At 36.2% G+C, this 24429-nt stretch overlaps 1 long non-coding RNA gene across 2 annotated transcripts; it reads left to right on the top strand.

Annotated features, from left to right (window-relative positions):
* The first annotated feature begins 5343 nt into the window (after positions 1–5343).
* On the top strand, positions 5344–22652 carry LOC124299849 (uncharacterized). Of its 2 annotated transcripts, none has more exons than XR_006907085.1 (3): positions 5344–5401; positions 8234–8485; positions 22538–22652. It is a non-coding gene; the product is annotated as an uncharacterized LOC124299849 (long non-coding RNA). The 2 variants fall into 2 exon arrangements; XR_006907084.1 differs by lacking the exon at positions 22538–22652 and adding an exon at positions 12113–12645.
* The last annotated feature ends 1777 nt before the right edge of the window (positions 22653–24429 follow it).

Genomic DNA, 24429 nt, shown 5'->3' with positions numbered 1-24429 from the left:
CTGCTTATCTCTCGGTCGGAAAGTTTTATTAACTCTTGACCGCCACACTGAGTTCTAATTGAAACCGCCCTATTTTATCTGTAATTGAAAGTATGCCAATTTATGAGTTATTCTCTTTTTCATTCACACTTAAGTATCCCTTGTAGTTGGATAATTTTAGAGTCAGTATCGCCCCAGTGTGGCAGTAGTGTGATTCCAGAGAGATGTAGAAGCTAGGGGTCAAGTTTCAACAATGCTTTTATTGTGCATTAACACACATTTACTTGAAATGTAGTATGTTTTTGTAAAATGTTTTTTTTTGGCATAAAGTGATCACATGCATACATTTTTGATGAGAGAAGGTATATATATAAGTAATGACCACATTTTTAATGAACTTGACGAAAGGTTTTTACACACGAGGTGCTTTTTCGGGGGATTTGTTAGACTTTAGAATGTACAAATTTTGAAATTTCGTCTTGGATTTGGGCTAAAAATTGATATCGATTTTGTTGAACTACTCAGCAAAAATTTTAAAGAAAATCGACACTGTACTAATATTCTAAAAAAGGTTATTATCTGTTAAAAAAAAAAAAAAAATGTCCACTGCAAAGTTCAGTTTGAAAGCGATAATTTTCATTCCTTATCTGGAAAACCGTATTTTTTCCAAAAACGAACACGTCTCAGAGGCTTTCTGAAATGAATCTGAATAGAAATGTGAAAGTGTACTTCGGCTCTAATTGTAAGTGTAACGATATAGCAAAGAAAAATAAAAATTATTACGAAATCGAAACACTCTAGGGTCACGGAGTATATGGGTGACCTGGGCTAAAATTCTGCATTTGGATCTTGTCTTGGCTTGTTAAAAAAGCAGTACTTAAGTCTGCGTTTCTGCCTGTCTATCTATTCAGCCGTAATTCGTTGATCCAAAGCGGTGAAGTGCTGAAGGATTGCGCGAAAGACGGACAGGAAGATTCCTCTCCGAGGTGTATTTGGGCAGCGGAGAAAAAGAAGAAAGAAGAAAGAATCTGGCGCTTGTACCGACGAAACTCTGCCCCGAGATTCGTCTTGTTTTATTTTAATCGGAGGTGGATGCGTAATTGAATTTGACCAGACGAAAAAGGTCAGAAGTCAGGAATCAATGGACGAGAAACTGCCAAGCGCCGGATCCAATCGCTGGCGGTGATCTCACGCGTAAAATATAGAATCCTCGCTGGACCAGAAAGAATTTTCAAGAAGTTTGACGATACCAGGAGGTATCTTCCTTTCGCAGTATTCGCAATGATTCTTTTCCACAACAATAAGCTTGAATTTACTAGGCTAGAGTAGTTCCAATTTTGGCTAATATCACTTTATATAATAGCAAAATAATTATCTGATCTACGATTTTTGTTCGTGCATCAATCATTTAATCCAACTGTAGAAATCGATGGTTTATGGAAAATTACATGTCACATCAATCAATTTTGACAATTACTGTTTTTGATCCTGTCCAAAATTTTTTAGGTGATATCAGCGTCCCTGAACAGCCTATGAAAAAAAAATCAGTGAAATCACTCTAACTTACAAATATTCAAACCCCATCTCTCGTAATATCCTCCAAAAATCTAAGTACTCAAATTTTCTATCGCGACTATTTTAGTTAAATGGTCCCGCAATAGCATGTTTTTTTCTGTATTTTTTTAAGCCCTTGAACAACTATTTAATTATTGGAACTGAATTTTTTGGTCTCTTCCAAAATTTTTAAAAGGTATACGCTAAACTGGATTTTCAACGCTGAAAATAACCAGAGTGTTCGAAAAAATTAGTAATTAGATTTATGGCAAAGTTCTTCGCAAATTGATTGAAATACAGAATACAGTTCACGTGGGTTGATTTAAAATTTTCGAAGGTATATAAAACAAATCTACTAACTCAAAGCAGGTACTTTAGGAATGCTTTTATCACTTGAAAAAGTTTCACCAAAATCAAAAATCACGGGGGTCAGAATTGGATGGATTGGCAGGGAATGCACCGTATATAAGCGATACAGTAAATGGCCAACAACACTAGCCCTATAGGCGTTAGGCTTGCACGAACGCCTTTGGTAATCGATACATTAATTGGTCAACACGAAAAAAATAAGATGAAAATAATAAAAGAAATGAAAATGAACACGGTGTTCCGTGCAACTTGGCGATACATCGGCTTGCGGTTCACCGCAGATAGCAAATGAATCATTGCAAGCGATGCGCGGTTATGTTGGGTAACGAATTTGCGCAGGCGTTCTGGGCGCCCGGCTAAAACTTCTCGACATCGTCTTGTCGAATGCAAGTACTCGATTACAAAGTTTTTCCAATTTTGAGTACCTACCTTTTATCGCGGAACTATTTAAATGTGTAAGAATTCAAATCAAATAAAAAACTATCGATTTAAGGAGTCTTTTTGTCAAATTTTATACGATTTATTAAAACGTATTAAAGATCTATATTTGATTCATAATTTTATGACATTTATTAGCTACGGCGTTTCCCTTAATGATGCATTAAAAAAAAAAAGGTAAGAATTATATATGGACAAGAAATTTGGTAGCAATTAATTATTTCGAACCGTTTTAAAACGGTGCAATGTATAGTAGACTTGTTCGATTTCACTATACGATGAGTATTTTACTCACAATTAGAAAATTATTTTCCACTATCGTGACAATTATGACAATTTTTTTCACCGCATTAGTAACATTGAATATTTTATTATTCAAGGCTGCGTTGATAATGAAGAGTAAAACATTTGGTTTGACGAATTTGTGATGATCAGTTTTCTGAATGAAACGAGCCATAGTTTATTGAAACTCAATGATTCTGCTAAATTTTTCATCGTTTTTTGAACAGTTTCGAAAAGAAAATCAATGTCGAAGCTCTTGTTCATAATTTTAATCTTTTTTTGTCACATTTCCAGGACGAATATAATAATTTGATCAACACGTGACGTAGGATAATCTTAAAAGGCAAATTAGCAAAAAATATTGTCTCTTAACTTTACAACCCCCTCAAATAAAAAATTCTGAGAATGTATAGGACTATGGTGCAGTTTGGTCGGAAAAAAAGTTGAACAAAAACGTAATGCAACGAAGATTTAAATAGTAGGCCAATCTAGTTAAGTACATCCGACTAAAAAGATTTCCATGATACAGCAAGAAATTTTAAGACACTGAGTGCAAACCGTAAGCATGGCATTATTTTAACTACATCAGAGAAATCACATTATTATACCTTATTTTTACATTCTTAAGAACGTAAGGTTTCGGTACCCTATCATTAATACCTATTTATACACCGTATTATAAAGTAAAGTATATAAATATCTTACAATTTGGTATTTTTCAACTACGATGATCAATGGAATTGAGCGGTGGCCCGAATGAAATTGTAACAATCAAACGACGTACTTTTGGCTGGTTTTAAAAAGTGAAATTTTTTCAGATAACAGATTTTTCTTCCTTTAAAAACTTGGCGTTGGATGTTGTTTATTGATCATTGCGTGATACGGACACAGCAATTGGAATTGAAGAAAAACGTCTAGATAATATGTAAATTATGCAATCGTGTTTCAAAGCTGTTCCGAGCGTAATCGGTCGATTAAAAGACTACTGCTGATGCTTGCGGGAATTAAATACTTAATCGACGTATTAACTACAATAACGATTGGAGGTATCGTAACGAAAGAAAAAAAATTGTGCCAGCAGGTATTGTAAATTACGTGATTATAATAATTTCCGTCAAAATTTTACCGGAGCCCATGATTAGTATTGATCCGAAATTTTACTCTGCGTGTTTCCTCGAATCTGTTTATCTATGCGTGGAACACTTCATTCATATTTACATCTAATGTCTGTACATGCATGATAAATACGTTATGAGTATTCGATGAGAATTACACAGCTGCGTTTGACTGATAAGTTCCGTTATGTTTTTGGGGCTTGAACGAAGCTTGGAAAATAATTCGTGCAAATGTTGACTATGATACATTTTACGACTGCATAAAAATTGACGCGTTTTCCAAAGTGCGTTTTGTACTTCGCACTTGCACGATAAGTTCCTAAAATGTATCGAAGGATAAATTTAACGTACATTAGAAAATTTTAACTCCTTATTAGTCGAGTATTTTACGTCTTTGTTGCTGTATTGAGTCGACACGAGATACGAGTAATTAAAAACTATAAATTACAAGATCTCTTCAGAGATCAGCCAGAAACCAGTTTGACTTTGAGTATTTTGTTTTATTTCTTGCTGCCTATTCAGCTGTAAATAGGTTCTTAATGAGCATTCGTTTCTTTCTAATAGAAATTATCTTCGAACGAAGCATAGATTAACATTGTTATGACGAAAACTCTCCAATATAACGAATACCGGTAGCTGAACCAACAATTCATTCTCATCGTTTCAACTTAGGAAATTATTCTACAGGTACAACGTACACTAAAAAAGTGTTTTTTTTTCAACAATGAATTTCGACAGTTTAATGAAACAATCTGGCTGTATCTGGATTGAAATAATTTTATACTTAATTTAAATAAATTGTTCTCCACTTACTCAACACGCCAAACAGTAAATGAATTTTTGAAATAACGAACAGTTTCATTGATTTCATAAAACAATATCATTGGACGAAAGAATTTCGCTAACCAGATGATAAAATAACGTAAAAATTTCTTCAAGTCATCAAAATTTATGTCAAGGCAAACCAGATCAAATCACGTGATGACAAAACCAATGAACCACATCGTGTGTTTGAATTTGTTGTATAGAAATGCGAATGAAAAAAAAATTTACACAAAGTTTGCATTATCACGTCAATGGCTTGGTATATATAATAAAACGTATTACGTAACAGACGCGCAGCTGCGTTTACGCTAAAGCAGAATTGAATTTACCGGAGATATGAACGCCTGGATCGGAAATGGCCAATGCCACTTACAATACGTGACGCTTGTGCATGCTGACAAATGATGTGAGCAATCGAGGTGGAGGAAGATGAGATGATGGTAATTAGACTGATGAACGGATATGTTCGATTATACCTGTACATGTATGTAGATTGCGCAAACCTGCAGCAGCGAGAATTGGACGATGATGTAATTTGCGTATGCTAAATGTAAAAGTCTAGCTTACTTAGCGACACGTCCTGCGGCGTGCGAGGCGGAAAAGACGCGTGGAATCCATACTTCTGGATCGCAGTTACGTAAGATACGCGTTCGTTTCACACCACGTGTAAGGTTGGATAGAGTGTATGTGGCATTCCATCTATAATCTACCTCACGAAGACCTTGACGAAACTTGTTTTTGTTGGTTGACAAGAATATCCACGTTTAGTGCAGATTTTTATTCGCAGACGTTCAGTCGTTACAGCTGCCGATAGAAAACGTCATCAATCAAGTGTTCACGTAGGTAATATAAATTCAAAAATATAGGTAACACGGAAAGGAATTGAACAGAAGATAATTTCGATTTTGACTTAAGTTGGAGTATGATGATTAATATGGAGGATACAAAAAGATTACAAAAAAAAAAAAATTTCATGGCTTGAGGTGAAACAACGTGTGTTAATCCCTTTATTGGATCGGATTTAATTTGAAAGGTTTGGAAATTTGATTGACAATTATTAATATCATTGGTCGTATATAATAGAATTATACAATATTTTTAATTAACGTATATATTGGACGGGTTTAAAAAATCGACTATTTTTTTTTTAAAGTTACACATTTAATAGACGTAGGAAGAGGAAATAAGACGCCTGTGAAAATTTGAGTCCTTAATGTTGATATTTAGTGGTTCCTGAACGTCATTATTCATTTTCCATTTCATTAACACGTGAAAATAGTTTTAGTTTCATTTTGAATTTTGTAGCTCAGTAACGAGGCAATCTACACAAAGTTCCGATACATATTTTTGTAGACAATTCAACGCTCCACAAGAATGGTCTCTTATAATTTTTTGATATCGCAACTCTTTCAAAAGTTACTCAAAGTTAAGGTTGAAATCATGTAAAAAATCCATTTTTTCGATTAATAGCGAAAATACTAGAGTTATCACAAAATATTTTGGGTTTCTTTTGTGATGCATTTCAATCACTATAAAATCGTGTCGCGTGACATTGCAGTTGTTACGAAAATTCGGAAGGAAAAAAATTTATAATTTCCAAACTAAATCTGATCCCATATTGAAATTTACACACGTTTTTTTGAACCTGGCACTGAAAGTATTCTGTAGAATGTTGAATCGAAAAAGGATATGATGTTTAAAAATCCAAGGAACCAAAGTTTAAAAAAATCTTTCATGAATTCGGGATCCTTTATACTTTTTTTCATATTATAACTACTAAACTGACTATAAACTGAATTTTTTTTTCAAGCCCAATTTTTTTTTGTACGATATACAAGTTTCCGAGCGATATTCAACTGCAACTCCGACATTCAACGTTTTCTCGTATATTTCATCGGCTGATAACGTTCAAATGTCTTTGAATGAAAATTTACAAAAAATCACGCATACTCTTATCAATTATCACAATAAGATTTCACAATGTTCGAGCCTGCTCTAATAGAGTGCGGTGGCATTGTTTCCGTTAGGTCGATTATCTGTAGAATGTCCCATACAGACACGGAGACGAATTTGTGTTTTGGACTCGAATCTGGCGATAAAACACGCGGTGAAGTTATGCTTGAAGTATTGTTTTCAGGTAACAGAGAGGCGCGCGTTTAGAAATGGCGTGCGAATTATTTCCCCTGGGGTTCTGTTCGAGAAGAGTAACGTTGACTTATCTCGAAAAAATCTCCTTTAAAGGACAAACATATATATATGTATATATATATATATATATATATATATATATATATATATATATATATATATATATATATATATATATATATATATATATATATATATATATATATATATAGACATTTAAATATATATACAAGATGGCAATTAGCATAGAACGGACAAGAGTCGACGGAGATTATTATGGCTGAAGTCTGCTTTTTACGTGGCCAAGACGCGCGGAATTACCATTTATGTTAATACCAAAAAAGAAAAAAAATGTACTATTCGTATATATCCAGCACTTTTTATGGATATATATTCTCAATACGTAGCGCTGCAGGCTTCGTCCGACTGAAATATTTCGGCGTTCTTGAATTTCTGAGTCTCCGGTAGATCGACATCCGATTGTTAGTTACGACCTCTATGAGATGGAAAAATTTCGCATCAAAAATTGCGATAGGCTTGTAGTGCTAATGTTTACACATCTACGCTGCGTACACAATATTCTACGTTTGCCATGTTAGTTATCTCCGACGAGAACAGTTTCTGCGAATATATTTATACCTCACACAAACAAGCATCTATCGTAGAATCTTATCACGCCGTCGCCACGTGGATAATCGCGCCTTAATACCACCGGTTAAACAAATCACGGCTATGCGAACCGTGAATAAATTCTTATGAAGGAAACTGATTGGCCAAAAATGGATTCTTTTTATTAATTTTAACAGTAGAATAGTCGTATATTCGGTATTTACCGATTGTTCAATCAGTAGTTGCAAAGATCTTATTGAAAACACGAACATAGGAAATATTGGAATGGCGAACTGAAGGTTATAGATAAATGCTTTCTCAAATCCTTTTAAAATGGTCAGAAATATAGTAGATTCGTTTGGTTACACTCTACGATGGCTAATTTTATTCACAAGATCTTGCTACGAAGAACCAAATATTTTTACAGCGGTCTGTTCGATATTGCATCTATTTATTGATCATAATCAATGCTGAGGCAATATTGAAAAATTGAATAATTAACGATTCCAACGTGATAGAAAAAAATTGTTGCAGTGAGTTCGGAGAAGATAATCTTCTGCATAAAGTGAGTCATCGTATGGTGAAATATAAAAATGAATTTATAACTAAATTTTCAACCATTTCGAAGTTTTTGCTTATAAATTCATGTTTTCTATTTTCATGTTCTTGAAGAAACCTCTGCAGCATACGAGTATAACGATTAGACGAATATTCAATGCGTGACTATCTCGAAGTAAAATTAATCAGAAGTATCCATTTTTAGGCAACTTGCAATTTCCTTAAACGGCTGGACGATGAATGAAAAAATGAAGAAAAAAGTAACCAGCCCCGTTGGAATTTGGTCTCCTTGATTCCGTCGCGCGGTTTATCGCATCCTTTAATCAAGAAAATTAAATTTTATATGTTTTATTCAGAGCATTAAAAAATCTAAACGGGCGCAGACGCGTGACGATAATGCCAAGCATTAGAGCTGTGCCGCCGCACTGTATCAGAGCCATGTGATCTTTGGCGCCGGAAATGGTTGGGATGCTGCGAGTATAATCCAACCACAACGCCGGTAGGTACCTGCAGACCAGCTGATGTTACGTGCGCTGCCTACGTAGCGCGATTTTGCCGGGAGAACAACAAGAAGTAAATCAGAGGGACGCTGACCTTACGAGCGAAGGGTGAGTTACCGTTGCAGGAATGCTCGCACCCACGCCTAGTTAGCTGTTCCAGGCTTCATTGTGCAAACGCCAATAGCACCGAGTTGCATCACTGCAGCTAGTGCAGGCGCAGGCGTAGGTATGCCGCATGCACATCTCTACACCTACCGCATTCACAGCCGTGAATAGAGAACGACCCAATACCTCACGAAAGGACCTGTCGAAGGGAGATAGTGAGACTCAGGGGGAGTTCACTCAATGCTTTTAGATGGGACCGAATTTTGGCAGGCTGCAGGAGTACACTGTACCAACACAATATTGAAAAATTCGCAGTTACTATATTTCTATAGTTATTTCTTGCCAGAGTATAGTAACATGTCGGCATTACTTAGGATGTTAAGAGCGCCCTCTACCGAGTAATGTGATTGGAGAAAATTTAAGCGCAGAAGTTTAAATGAAAGAGAATATGATTTTAAAAATTGCAGTTGTAAATAGTTAAATAGCAATAAAAGTCAGCTCCAAAAATAAATAATTTTAAATAAAAGTAACAAATCAATAATAAATAGTAAATGACAAATAATGCTCGAAATCACAAAAAAATTCAAGATAACCAATGTTTACACATGTAATCGCAGTCAATCGCAGTAACATAGGATACAAGAATGGCGGAATATTATTTTCCGGCTGCACATGTGCACATTATTATTATTAGCAGTTCTACCACTCTAAAATATTCACTTCTAGTAGAATTTTGTTTTCGTAACTTGTCGCGCCTTACTCCTGCAGCCTGCCAAAATTGCTTGGAGTGGGGGTAAAGAGTGAACTCCCCCTGGTGAAACTTATCGTTAGCGGATTGAATGCTCTACTGCGCGTGCGCGAGCTTTGTCGTTTTTACCTGCAGGCTGGCCAACTTCAACCTTCCGCAGTTCTCCAAGCTTCAACCGTCGATCGCGGCCTTTGGAGGTTATGTAGGTGATCGGAATCTTTTGAGATCAACCCCAGGTCTCAAATGATTGATGAAACGATTTGAGAAGATTTGGCAGTCTGCATGATAATAATGTAATTTCAATTCTCCCAATTGACGCAGGAAAGTTTTCACATCTCGTATCCTGTCTTGAGTAAGTTGGCTCCCTTGACTTGCAAACGAAAATATTGCCATGATACGATGGCGTCTCAAACGACTCGATGAAATTTTTTTTTTTTTTTTTTTTGCATTTGTAGAGAGTCTTTGCTGGAGAAAATTTACTTTTTTGTCGACATGTGAATAGTTTGAATTAAATTTTCAAGCACTGATAGAATTCGATGTACATTCTTTGAATATTGACACTTAAATATGACGAATATCAATGATTATTTCTGCATTTTTCTACGAATAGCGAAAAATCATCATCGTACCCAACGTTTTTTTGACGCTATTAAATTCGGTGAACCAAAATCATCCCGTCAATTACCAAGAAATAATTTCTCATTACGTGGTGTTAATTGGTCACATTGACGGAATTATTCAGTAATAATTGAAATGTAGAAACAGAAAAATAATTCAAAAAATTAAGCTCAATTGCATTAAGGTTCCGTTGCCATCAAAACGGTAAATTTCCTTGCGATCACATTTATGATTAATTAGTCATTGACTCTCAACCGCCGTTCACTGGAACTGAATGACATTTCGAGAGGGGAGAGTACAAAAAAATAAAAAAAAATTCGTCTCTCGCAGCCGGACGATTCCACTTCTTAGTCGAACGTGATTGAGGATACATGTGTGCATGTCACGCTGCAGATTGCGATTGCGGAGAACTACGCAGTAAATTATAAAGATACCGGCACAGACGTGACTAATAAGCTGATCGTGAATTAGAGACGAAGATTGATTTCAAAAGCATAAGCATATTTTGAATACCTACTCACGCCATCTTTGTTGTGCGCATGGCACGCTGGTCTTACGTGCATTCATGCTATATGAACGTATTACACCTGTGTTTTCCTTATACGACTCTGCTTGTGTTACGTACAATTATATACCTACACTGCGCTGCATGTTGGTTACGTAATCATGTGATGTATAGTTTGTGGCAAAATTTAAATATTTTATGACGACGCGTTCGAAGTCTGCGGTTGTACCTTTGCTGCAATGCTAATCAACCTTACAAGTTTTGCTGGTAGTATATTGTACATGTGCTCATTTTATTTGCCACTGAAAAAGACGGACTCGCCTCGCTTCAAATCTCAGATGTTCTTATAACTAGGTGTTGCTACCTATATAATATACGTCATCTGTTATTTCACCCTGGAAAACAAAATTATTTCTTACAAGACCCTCATGGCTTGTGGGTGCTGCGGAAAGTATAAAGGATTTTAAATATTTTGTACCGAGAGAAAACGGTCAAATTTGTTAACAGGCTGAGCGAGTGACTGCGCATGCGCAAAATAATGGAGATCTATTGGTCGGCGAAATCACATCGCGGCGATATTTTCGTCAGCAAAGTAGGGCAGCCAACTTACTCGGAACGACGCATACGATGTCAAATTCATTGAATTGAAATTATGTTGTTATATTTGAGAACGGGTAGAAGTAGTTAGTCAGTTGATAATAAAAATTTGGCTAGTCTACTCGAATCGCAAAATCATCTATTTGAGATCTGGTTATCCTAAAAATTCGCCTCGCTATACGTAACCTTCATAAATCGCGTTTGATAATTGAAGTCTTAAGGTGGCCAGCATGCATCGACGTATTAGAGGAATATTGTAGGAAATATTGTAACCCATGCCTTGTACGTTGCATATTGTATAGTCTATGGTTTTTTGGCGTGTGGTAGCAGCCCTTACTTGTGTGTGAAGCCACACTGAGCTTCTTCGTAATAATAAATTTCCAAAATTTACGTTAAAAGAAGACGTGAGAGTTTCTTTTCTGATCTATACCTCTCCAACAATTATGATCGCAATTCGAAATATCGTATTTTTCACAGCTTAGCTGGTTGTATAAAAATCTAAACGTTTGTCCTTTCTTCAGAAAAGGATCGGTAACCTTCTGAAATTGACTCACCCTTACATTGATTTGAAGTATCTGAGCTCTGAATATGAATCAGTTGAATCCTACTGATATAGGCGAATAACTATTAATTTCTGGTTACAAACATATGCAACGAGAGAAATTTGTAATTGTAGTCACTGTATATTCCGTAAAATTATTTAAATTTTTTTCCCAAACCGTAAAAAACATATGGTTCTCGGTACAAAATAAAATGACTTTTGAAACTGTAACCACCGAGTCTTACCGTTATGGCTACTCATACAATATTTTGACGTAACTATTGTAACAAGTAATTGTGGTTGGTGCAACAATAAACTGTCGTTGAGGTTCCACTTATCTGAAAAAATGTAGTGAGCTTTAACAAATAGATTTAATGTTGCAACAGCCAAGAAATGAATCATCGAAAATTATAATTATACATTGAATAATTGGGTGCCCAAATTTTCTTTGTAATTTGAACAATATTTGAACCGTTATTGTGACGATCATACACATTCCGCTAAAATTATCTAACAAATGACATTTTTCTTATAGTATGCCACTGACTTTTCCAGCGGTACACTTGTAACCGAAAACCGATACCTTTCCCTGATATCGATGAATTGAATTCACGTTTATAGAGCGAGTTGCGACGATGCGTCTTCCGCTGCAGAGCAACTGATTGTGAAATTGACCCGCAGTCGTCACTGCATTTGGTCCAGCATAGCCGAGTCAGTCGCATACCCAGAAGTCGTTCTCGGGATGTTTACTCTCGTGATGTAAAAAGCTGATCTTCGGCTCGAGTCTCATGCTTCTCACCGCCGTCATAGCGATCTCGGAAGGGCTTTGTCTTTGCTCCATCTCCGTCTCCTTTTCTTCTGCACCTCACTTAACTCTCTCTTTCACCGTCTTACGGCAGAGACAGCGATCGTGATCATATTCTCCGTGTCCATTAGACGTTTCCGTTGTACGCGGAAGCGCCGCGCCGTATCGGCCGCCTGGTGTCCCCGTCAAGGGAGGAACGATTCACGAATTGGAAAAAATCGGTAGACGCTTTGAGTCGTCGGCGTTGCTTCTGAAAAAATTTTCACAAGTTCCGTCGCACTTGATGAAGCGGCTGGTTCTTTTGGATCAAAATAAGCCAGAAGTTTATGCATCCGCAGTACGGCGAGCATCCAATTACATTTTGTAACGAATTATTTTTAGTTGAAAATCAGCTTTACTATTGACAGTTATTGACAATTTTTACTTTTTTTTTTTATAGAAACGAAATCAATTACAAAACACTTTTGCAAGGTTTGTACCTTTGTATATTGAGAAAAACTGATAGTCAATTATTTCTGAAAATTGTAACCGATTTGATCGTTTCGATTAGATACTTTTGTAATCTGTAATTGTAAAAGAATCTAAAACCTTATTATTATTGTAATTGGTAATCGTACAAGATTTGAATATCTATAATTACCTTTCTAATTTGTATAATGGAGCAAAAAATTAATAACAAATTACAAAAGTGACTTTAAAATAATATTCGGTTATTTTTAAAGATTGCAATTGATCCAGTATGTGATTCGTTATTCAATTACCGAATGTGAAAGTAATCTGTTATTGGATTACAAAAGTGATTTGTTATTGGAATAGGATCAATTACAATTCAAGTTAATTTATGTAATTTGTAATTGAAAATAAAGTGATTACTTTTCGTGATTTCTGATCGAAACTGAACCAATTAGAAACGTAATTTGTAATTTTTGATTACTTAGCTACAAATTTGCACAATATTGCGCTGCTAATGTAACCATAAATCGATACCGAATATTATCGTAAAGAAAACAGTGTTAAGATTTCAAAATCGTACGACGATGCGGCGAACGCGTGCCACTTTTCCTACATGCAAGTTAAATTTCTAGTTATACAATACGCGGAGCATCCGACGGTGTTCACGTCATGCGGATTCAGGAAGCAGTCGCCTTGCGCAACCATGCGTTTCAGAGATGCTTCACCATCGGAATGGGAAGGATCAGGCGTGTAAGTCTGCGGGAATACATGCGATGACGGTTGCCGAGTGAGAACACAAGCTCGTTTGACGTATTTGTGTACGTAAGTCACTTCGCTCTGCGTTGTTACTGCTCGATAAGTATAATGAAGAAAGTTGCTCAGGAATTTATAGCTTTTAGCGCCGACTGTTTTCATCTCGTAAAGTACGCATCGACTAGACATAACTTGTCCAAGATATAAATTTCGTATTTGCTACGTACGTATTGTCATGAGTTATATGTAGGTATGTGAAAATTTTCTCAAAATTCTTCGGCACCAAAAATCCCAATGGCGAAATTGAAGCATTTGTCAGTATATATGAATGAAACACATGGCATTTGAAACTTGACAATCAAACTCGTTTGACCGGCCTCGTTTATGATATATCCACAAAATACTAGTTTTACCACGCACGTAATTTGACCGTCACATTTGTTTCAGTAAAATTATATCTAATTAGGTCATTTTTCTCGTAACAACAAAAGTTTATAGTTGCGGTTACTATGTAACGTCCTTCACGTTCATTTTTCATCGTATCCGCAAAATACAGTTCTGAGTACAGAATGAAAATGAATTTTGCTGCTGTAACTAAAAAATCTAGTATATGTCAGGCACGATTCTTTGTGACTTTGGACACTCAAACTTTGTTTTCTTGTAACTGTTTCGGTAATACAATCTTGATATAACATCAAACATATTTTGAGGTCTATTAAATTGAAAAAAATTTCGTAAGCCAAGCGAACAGGGTTTGATGTTGCGTAGGAAGAAAAATGTAATATTCACAGCTGTAATCCAATATTTTACAACAAATTTCGTGATTCTCTTGTCGGTATGAAGTTTCTTTTGTAGCGAAACGATAGTCTCTAATCTTCGCGATATTTCCACGTCCCACGCCTATGTGTGTTTGTGTTTGAGAAGATGTATGAAATCCCAGCAGCACACAGGTAGAGACGATGAGAGTATATACGATTGTACGGCGAACGAGTCTGACTACCGCGTCGTCATCCTCGAGAGAATTATCGTAAGATTTCCTCCATCGTCCCTCCCTTCTACTCGTTCATTCTGCACCACGGAAGCTGATTATTATTTACGATTGTCATTCGTTCGTCGCGGTCGGGTAATAAAATCGATGACATAAGCGCAGAGCATTATAAACGGTGATTGTAAGAGGAAGGGCTGAGCGAAATGAAATATTGACAAACGAGAATACAAGGATAATGTATAAAAGTCACACAAGCCGACTGGAACAAATCATTCCTTATCCGGCTAATTAGTCATTACCAAATAATTGCCTGATAATTATTCCCTTGCCGCTTGTATATCGTATCCCCCAGCCTCGAGTGTATGTTGATATTCCACTTTTGCCACTGCACATGCAGATGATCGTGAGGCAATCAGCTTTGGAAATGATTTGAAATTTTTTTTTTAATTACAAGGTATTTGCTTTTTGATTTAAATCGTCGGAGTGTTTTCCTATATCAAAGAGAATATTGTGTTTAAGAAGGCCAAAAAGCATGATTCCAGAAATCAAATCCAGATGTTCAATTCGACAGAAATTTGGTTCAGACGTTTTTTGAGCTAGTGAAATACGTTCGGTATTCGTTCTATGCCAAAATGCAACGCACAGCACTGCAGATTCGTATAATGCTAATGCTTCCTCGCAAGATTGATGGTGATTTTTCACGAGAGTTCCTTTCGTGATCATACGTCGAGATTTGAATGTCACCTTGGAAAGGACGTTGCAGCGTTCTCAGATATAATCACTTGTTTGCCAGAAGACTAGGTCACTTGCGTAATGGCCTTTTCGTTATTCCATTGTGTTATTATTCTTCTTTCTCTTTTTTGCGGTGATTTTAATTGAAACTAAACGATATTGCTGCCGCATGTTGACGATGTACGGAAAGTGACGTGACTAAATTCAATTCTTTCGTTTTTGTAGGTTATGTATAATTTGGCACGGTATGCACTGTGTAATTTTATAGATTCTCTATGTACATTATACAATATACACATATCATGTTATTTTATGAATTTATATAGTCTATAGTATATCATGAGAATTAGGATTGACAAGGATTAAATCACACGAACACCAAAAATTGAGTAACCCAAGAAAGGGAAAACCTTGTAAAGAAAGTTATATCGCTATGCGTCACTTTACAGACAAAAGATATTTTGAAATCATGTTTTTCTATGTTTGAATAGTTATACAGTACACATCAAGATATGTCAATATATATATATATATATATATATATATATATATATATATATATATATATATATTGAAATAATCGCGAACTGCAATTATAATAATGAATCACACTATTCAAACATCGAAAATGGAATCTGGGCCGAAAAAGCATTGGATTAATCATGAATGACCGAAAAGGACGTGATGGAATTTGATAGGGTTAAATCTTATTGAAACAGTACCTATCCATTCAACACGAAGACAAATTAAATACCGTGGAGGTAAAATTATCCCATCATCTCTTACATATAGTATCAAATGTAAAATAAACTATTCTACTATTCGGTATAGTGTCAAGTGTATATTAATTGTTTCTACAAGTTTTTAATTCGTCATAGTTCATTGTATTGAATTTTTTTCAAATACCCCGAAATAGATTTTAACTACATCTTTGTAATTATGTATTAAATAGTGGGTAATTCTTATTCATCAGTTTATTAAATAGTGGGTAATTTATGTCTGAAGCTATTGGACGTTCCAAAACGCGATAACTTTGGGGTACATTAAGAATGCGGAAATTTCATCAAAAATCTATATTTTAGTAACCCCATATAATTAATTTTCCAAATATGTCAGTATGGAATGAAAAATTGGACAGTATTGGGATGGAAAATATATTGCTGTGACATCTGGTGGGAAAATAATGCCTTACTCTAAGTGGGCTATATTTACTTTTAAAAGCTTCTTTCATCGTATTTTTTGCGGTATATCGATTCCTCGCCAAATAACTAAGGCTTCATAACTTGCACCGAGTTCCCTGTAGTTTCATATTCGTGTAATTGACCAAATACAATTTGCTCATAGCCCAGTTCTCGTCGCCATATTGCTAAGCTACGCTTCTATTTTCGTCCTCAATATCAAACTTCGTGTTGTTTTTCAGTCTGAAATACAGTTCAATATTTTACCAAGCTAAACTCATTTGATTTCAGTAGCATGAAATTTCCATTTTCCATTACCTATATTGAATCACTTTCCTGTTTACATGGCTGAAGAGTGAACGGCGCAGTTGTCGAACACACATAATATACGTACGATTGGTGAATAATATTCAAGCACACATGGGTCCCAAAACGACGTTTATTCGAGGTTTTATCTCGCGTTTTCAAGGTCTGCGGTGTACGAAGCTGGTTCAGGCTTCCAAGCCTGCGGCATTTCTGACCGGTCCGAGTTCAGCTCTGATCAAGGGGGCTGGACACGAGACAAGCAATTTTCGAATTTCCGGAGATTATCGAATTCCTGTATACATAGAGATGGGAGTTTGCGTATGGCGTTCTTCCAGTGAGGCTGCGGTAATATTTGCTAATTTCTTCCTCGCGTAACATAACTTGAAGACTCCCCAAATAGAAAACAACTTTACGTCAACTTAAAATACGTGCCATAATAAGACCGTTTTAAATTTGGAAAGTATATATTTTTTTTTTATCGAATACAAAGTAGAGACATCAATTGTTGTAGTATATAAAGTACATCCGAGTTATATTAAGATTTTCAGCTCAATTGTAAGAGGTGCGTCATAGCATGTGAAAATAATTATACTTACTTATTCCAGTTTCTTCGCAATATTAAAATATGATAAGTTTTTGTTACGTTGGAATAACCAGAAACTAGATATTAGCAATATTAGAACGTTTGTACGTTTTATTCAAAATCACGGACTAAAGTTGACTATTCGAAGTCTACGACAAGGAATATGTTATTACTTATATTCAAAAGAAGTGACTTTAATTACTATCAAAACGAATATTTTGGAAATTGTACAAAGAAATTAGAATAAGTGTACTTTTTTTACTCCACGTTATTCAATAGACTTTAGTAGGATTTTTAATTCGGTAAAAACTAAGGTTCGGACCTTTTACAGAAATACAAGAAAAAAAAATAAAAAATATTGCGCTAATCTGGAACAGTTTTTACCTAAATATTAAAATGTTCCCGCGACTTTTAAATTGGAAATTCGGATATTTTATTCAACAAGGCTGATTTCTTTTGTGCGTAACCTGATTTGATTACTTTCGTCGTTCAGACAGCGCCGACGTCAAGAAGCGATAAAAACTTTTAACGCTGCACGGTCACACGGTTTTTCCTACAAATTTATACTGTGTAATTCTGGGTGTCTAGTTTTTGTCTTCAACTACAGCATTTTTGTTTAGGAAAAAATTATTTGAAGAATAAAAACACGGTGAAAAAAGAAACAACAGGAAAAGTATTACGCAAGATATGCGCGTGAAAGGAGAATCGAAGTACGTCCCAGACATCTGTCGTAACGGTGGCGTTACACTTCTGAAACAATTCGTCGCATCTGAATAATTCATGAAAAATTTTTGCTTACGTCATGGTTTAGATATACAACGCGAGAGGCGTAAGTACGTGCAGCAAGAATGATATCGTGCGAATTCGTTGACTTGAACCAAACTCGGTTGAGGCTTATAAATTGCAGGTCTGTAGTGTAAAATTAAAATACCGCAGACGGTACTGAAAATACACACACACACACACACACACACATATATATATATATATATATTAGACTGGGCCAAAAAAATTGACTATTTTTTTTTTTGAAATGAATGAAATTTTGAATGAAACTTGAAATTTCAATTTTTTCTTCAATTTTATTTGAGAATAACTTTTGAAAAATTAAATTGAGGCAAAAATATTAAGAGATCTTTTTTGTAGAACATTAAATTTCCTTTAAGAATCTGTCATGATCTTTTTTATACATTCATTGATTCGTTAGTCACGAAATTCCAAATTAAAAAAGTCAAATCGAGAAATTATATCAATTTATTAAGCTTAATTACTCGGAAACGGCTTGTCTGACAAAAATCTATAATCAGACCTTTTTTGTAGGGAATTTAATTTTATAAAGGGATAAGTGAACATAAATTTTTTCACTTCAATATTTCGACAGTTTTGACGTAAAACATCAAATTATTACTAAAAATCAAAAATAGCGATGATAGACCTCTTAAAGTTAATATTAAGGGTTTAAAATTTCATGAAATTTTTTTCTTGCCATACTGAATGATATTCTCAACATATTTTTCAAAAAAAAAAAAAAGTCAATTTTTTTGGCCCAGTCTAATATGTATATATGCATGTACTTTTACATAAGTTTTTTTTCGAGTGACTCGCAAGCCGCAAAACAGGATCAATTCGAATCTGCCACCTGACTGCAAGAAATCTAACGTGGGTGGAGAAAGTTGTATAATATAAGGAATAAAAAAAAAAAAAAAAACAATAAATTTCGAACATATTTGTAACGCAACAACTTGTTTCATTATATAATAGAAAATCGAGTGGTTTTTTCTCACGAGTTGGACGCTTTTTATTATTGTGACAAAATTTCCAAAAATTCTTCTATAAAAATGAACTGCAGTACCAGCCCCGACCGAAAATGGATATTACTGCAGGGTACTGAATTTTTTTCACCATTTTTCATAGGAACTTGGTCCGTGTTGCGGCAAAGATAGCACAGTTAGAAGAGGGGCCAAACGCAGACTAAAAATAACAAAGTCGAGTGGCAATGGCAAGAAGTCGAGAAAAAGACTTTCACACATACTCTGAACCTTCTTCTTATAATTTTTTGTGCCAATGATCAAACAGTACAATAATATTTTGTTTTGCGCAGATAATTTTCGAACGTCCATTTTGCTTGCTTATTTTATCTAATGGTGTCACTGCATATGGGCGTCTAATGTATTGCGTCATGTATCGTCCACAAATGGTCGCCAAAGAAGCAATAGAAAATGATTGCGTTAAGATCCACATATTTCAAAATTAACGACATGATGTCATACATACATAATGAATTTAAGACTTTACCAAAGAAAAATATTTCGATTGTAACTTTCACCATAAAATGAACTCTTACTGAAATCTGCAGGATTGATTGTACTTGTTGCAGATTGTTAAGTTTGAAATGAAATTCGATAAAAAGAAAAGATAAAAAAAAAAAAATGCTCAGCTTCTGGAAATCTGAACTTGTGAGCAAACGGTTTCAAGTTGGTTTCAAAAAAAATTCGTCACTGAAATCCCCGTTAAAATATTGTGATACATTCCTTGTTAGACTTTACGACGAATAAACTACGCGATGGAAATATTTCATTACTGAACGTTGTTTGAGGCAACTGCAGCAGCGCAACTCTTATACGCATGTATAGATTTCGCGCGGCGTTTCAAAGTAAATGGTAACCTGCATCCAGCAACCGAACTTGGTTGGCATAAGTGCCAAGCCACGTTTAGTTTCCTGCAATCCTCGCGCGCCGCAGTTTCCAAATGACCAATTAAATTTGCATATCAGCTACGTTGATTAGTTTTATTAACGGGAAACTCGGTATGTCCGTGTAATCCGATCTTTTTCGAAGAAAATATCTCTTATAAAACCCTTATTTGACGACGCTATAGAGGCTTCTACGTAGGATTTGCACGAGTTTCTCGCTACATTGAACACAAGAGTAAAAAAAAGCAAAGATTTATATCTATTCCTGATTCCCAAACACGTTTGTACACACTAGATCAGTTCATATTAGGATCGTCGGTTTCAGTCAAGTGGATGCTGATAATTCAACTATTAGATAATTGTGATAAGGATGCACGGTAACTAGGGCTATTCAATCAGGGAATTAATTATTCGTAGGCTCCTATCAGTTATTTTATCAATCAATTGATTCATCGCTAAATCGTTCTTCCATCATTTTTAATGAAAAATCTTTTCAGACACATAACTTTCACCGTGTAAAAATGTGCCACGTGATCAATATTTCATAACTCGAATACCTGCACATCTGGCTGTTGGCGGTATCACAAAGAAACAATATCTTCGTAATCGTTGAAACCGGTTAGAAGTTTAGTGCCTTGGTGGAAATATGCCCAGAGGAAATGGTGAAACTTGGCAAATTGAGCGTTGCACTGCGCTTGCGCGAATTTTGTCGTCTGCTCCTGCAGGCTGGCCACCTCAAGCTTCAGTTGCCGAACGCGGCTCGTTGAGGTTATCTAAGCGCAGTGCATTTCTTTAAATTAAGTACTTCTAGCAGTTGCAGTGTTTCGGAAAGATTAGACAGGCATTCATTATTAACTGACTGGTGGCTGATAACTGCTACCAGACATCGTAATAATATGATTTTGGTTCGTTACCTGACGGAGGTGTGTTTGACATCTCATGCCGCCTTTTCAGAGAGTTTGCTCCCCTGGTTTGAAAAGGAAAATATTGCTCGGTGTCATTATCTTATGCGCGCGCAGTCGGTCATTCAGCCTGCTTAGTTTCACCGTTTCCTTTCGGTATGTGTACTTTTTAACGGTTTCCGCAGGCGTCGAACCGCGTGACAAGCGTTCGCCACAAAACGCTTGCATCTCACTGTAATGACTCGAGAATATAGTGAATTTGAAAATTATACGCCAACGGTACTCGTCGCGAGAACTAGGCTAAACATCTGTATGAACCTGAACTTAATTTGTCCGCGCATTGTTCTTCGGTCGCGACCCGGTGAATGGAGTGCAGGGCGACCGGAAATAACTCGACTCGGAGCTTTACTCCAATTGGTTAATCTTCTCCTTTCTCCATACGTAGAAAACCGCAGACAAATTCAATTGTCAAACAGGATTTTTCCGTCACAGTATAATAACCTACAGTTTGGTAAAATAATGCACCTTAACATTGCTTGTACAGTATTCAACTTGAATGATAAAAGCATTTCATTTGAAAGCATATTTTTTGCAAATATGCTCCAGAAAAAACAAGCCAAACAATTGCGTCATCGATTATTAAAGTAGATGATGTACAGTCAGCTGAAGTTGGATAAGTACAAAAAAATGAAAGAAAATAAAAGAAAAGTTCAACAGTCTCTTTACATTACCTTCATGCAAAGTGTAAAGTGGCCAGAGTGTCCCTGCACAGTTTGCGAATGCATCAACTCCGTTGAAACCATTTTCAAACATTATTTGCCTTGTTTCTGCCGGGCCAAAGTGCCAAACAAATGTAAATACATTTTAAACTTTTATTCGCCGATGTGAATTTAACGAAACTACAGCTGGGATATGATCAAAAGTCAGTCCAATATATCGCATTAGAGGAACGAGTAAAAATAAAAATGTGGAACAGCAAAGTCTTATGCGAAAAAGTCATAATTTACCATCGGTTCAATTATTATCCGCGCCAAATCAATCAGACCCGTTCAACAAAGAACGTAGTTTTTCTACTAATTGTAAGAACCCTATTGTCTGATGAAACAGCAGTAAAGAATTTATTCACAAAATTATTTACTTTCCTCGTAGTGACAAACTTTCGCATTGTAGAAGGTTTAATGTTCCATGATATGAAATGAAATAGTATATGACGCAAGAAGGGAATAAAGTCGAAGATTACTCCCGCGGGTGGCTTTATGGCCGAGCGAAGTGATCCCTCCTTCCCCACCAGAATAATATACTTTTTGAAATCGAAATAAAATTTCTGAAAATCTTTAAAAATACAATGAAAATAATTGGCTGGCATTTATCGAAGCAACAGTTGACAGCTGCGTCTTCTTTCTTTTTCTCCCAGGCCACACCGAAGAATCGTATTATAGTAAATTTAGTAGAATGCGCTTCTCCCTACTTTCTCTTATACAAATACCATATACCGATAGCTAGGATATTACATATCAATCTGTAACATATTCCATCAATATTTGCCGCAAATCTCATATTTCGCGCAAAGTCGGGAGAAAAGTGAATATTTCTTCCCGCAGATGAGGAAAAAAATGAAGAGGGAATAATGTGACACTTTTGTCTCACTTTTCAGGTCAAAAAAGTTAACATTATGGTTGAGTAGGGAGAGAAGTAAGTTGACATTAAAGTCTGAGGGAGATACCTGCAAGACGGGTCTAGAGGGTTCGGGGTGTAATCGCCCTATCGTCAATTCATCCCGATGGGAAAGGAGAGAAGTTGAATCATCAGGATTATTCCGAGAAGACATAAGCTGTAACGAGTGAGGCATGAAATGTTCTGAATTCTCGGGTTCTCGTAGCTGCATTTAGAACGCAGTGAAAAAGACGTCCTCGTTCCTCCAGAGAGAACTGGCAATTTACACCTAGGGCCAAAAAAAAGTCATCGGCATCCGCAAAGACGCGGCTAATTGATCCGAAAGAGAAGCCTCCGGCCGTTTTCCAGACTTCAGACAACGGTCAAAAGCCGTTCCGGAATCACGGGAGTCTAGGAGATCAAGTGGTATCCGAGCCGATTCCGAGGGACCGACCAGCAACTCACCGCCATTAGGACCAGGCGCGGTGCACTGTAATCAGGGACACGCGCCCGATAGAAAGGACGGCTTAACCCAACCTTAAAGGTTAAGTATAGCCTTCCTGCGGCTGCCTCGAGGGCGGCAGCGAGTGTCTCGAGCCGCGGATGTAAGACGCATGAAAATTTCGGACCAGTAAAAGCGAGTGAGACATTGGGGGGAATCGACGATTAAATGGACTCGTTGTTTTCCGAGTGTGTTTGGGTAAACGTTGAAAAATGAATCGACATGGATCTTGTTCAAAGAATTTTGCTACCGCAGGGATCTAGAATGAAAAGCAGCCAGTCGGTCGGAAATTCTCTTCGATTTTAAGAACGGCACTGTCCGATGGTCATCACTGGGTCAAACAACGTGCTCGTTCGTATCTGACACTTGAAGGCCAGTTGTAAACTCGAAAGAGTGGAGCGCAGTGATCTGTTTGCGCGACTGGCTGGTGTCGTAAAAACTTTCCTACCGACTCTTTTCTGAAGGGACGAAATATTAGGACGAAGCTATACCCGCCAATCACTAGGTACAAAAACAATTTTTTTCCAATGAAATGAAATGCTTGGGTGCATAACTCGAGCTGCGGTTAGGGTATAAAAATGCTTTCGCGTCTTTTAGCAGTTTCTGATTTCAGTTGACAAGTTTCTCAATACCTCGTTACTGAGACATAAACGATTTTAGATTTTGGTTTTAAGGCACGATGAAACAAAACCATAGAAATAGAAAATATATTGCAGTCAAGCCCTACAAGTAGTACTTTTGATGGTACCAGAAGCAGATTCAACGTAACAGCTTCATCACGTTGACATACACACGCGATGTGCGCTGTACACTTATGTACTTAGAATCACCGACTGTATGCTTTTGCAATTTGATGTTTTAGCGGTCTGACGTCTTAATGATCATCCAAGTTAACGAATGAATGTATAAGGTATGAATCTCCGTGAACTCTGTATTCACTTAATTTCGACCCTCGTAGACATTTCCCATTCCCAACCAAACGTTTTTTGTGGAGAATTTTTTATTTGGAATATGCCACTTTCTAAATCTAAAAAATATGAAAAATGAAATGCAACTTCTAACTGAGTCAATAATAAATGTCTAAAAAAATCATCAAATATACTTTCAAGTAGGTGCCGAAAAATCCTGGAATTATCTACTATCAACGTAATTTCATGGTAACTGGATTCTCTCTTGTTTGCTATCCGTCGATATGACACCCGTGTTTGTAAGCCTGTTTACTTATTCATTTATTTAAATACGGTAATTGGTCCGCTCCGTAACCATCCGCCAATGGCAACTTGCACGTGCTGTTTTCCTCTGAAAATAAGCATATGACGTCTTCTTCTTCGTCTTCTCAACCTTCCTCTTGTCCCTCTCTTCTTCCCCCGCGGCCAGAATTATCATACGTA

Source organism: Neodiprion virginianus, chromosome 3 (assembly GCF_021901495.1).
Source record: "Neodiprion virginianus isolate iyNeoVirg1 chromosome 3, iyNeoVirg1.1, whole genome shotgun sequence".
Taxonomy (NCBI): domain Eukaryota; kingdom Metazoa; phylum Arthropoda; class Insecta; order Hymenoptera; family Diprionidae; genus Neodiprion; species Neodiprion virginianus.
This window is presented reverse-complemented; position numbering and strand designations above follow the sequence as displayed.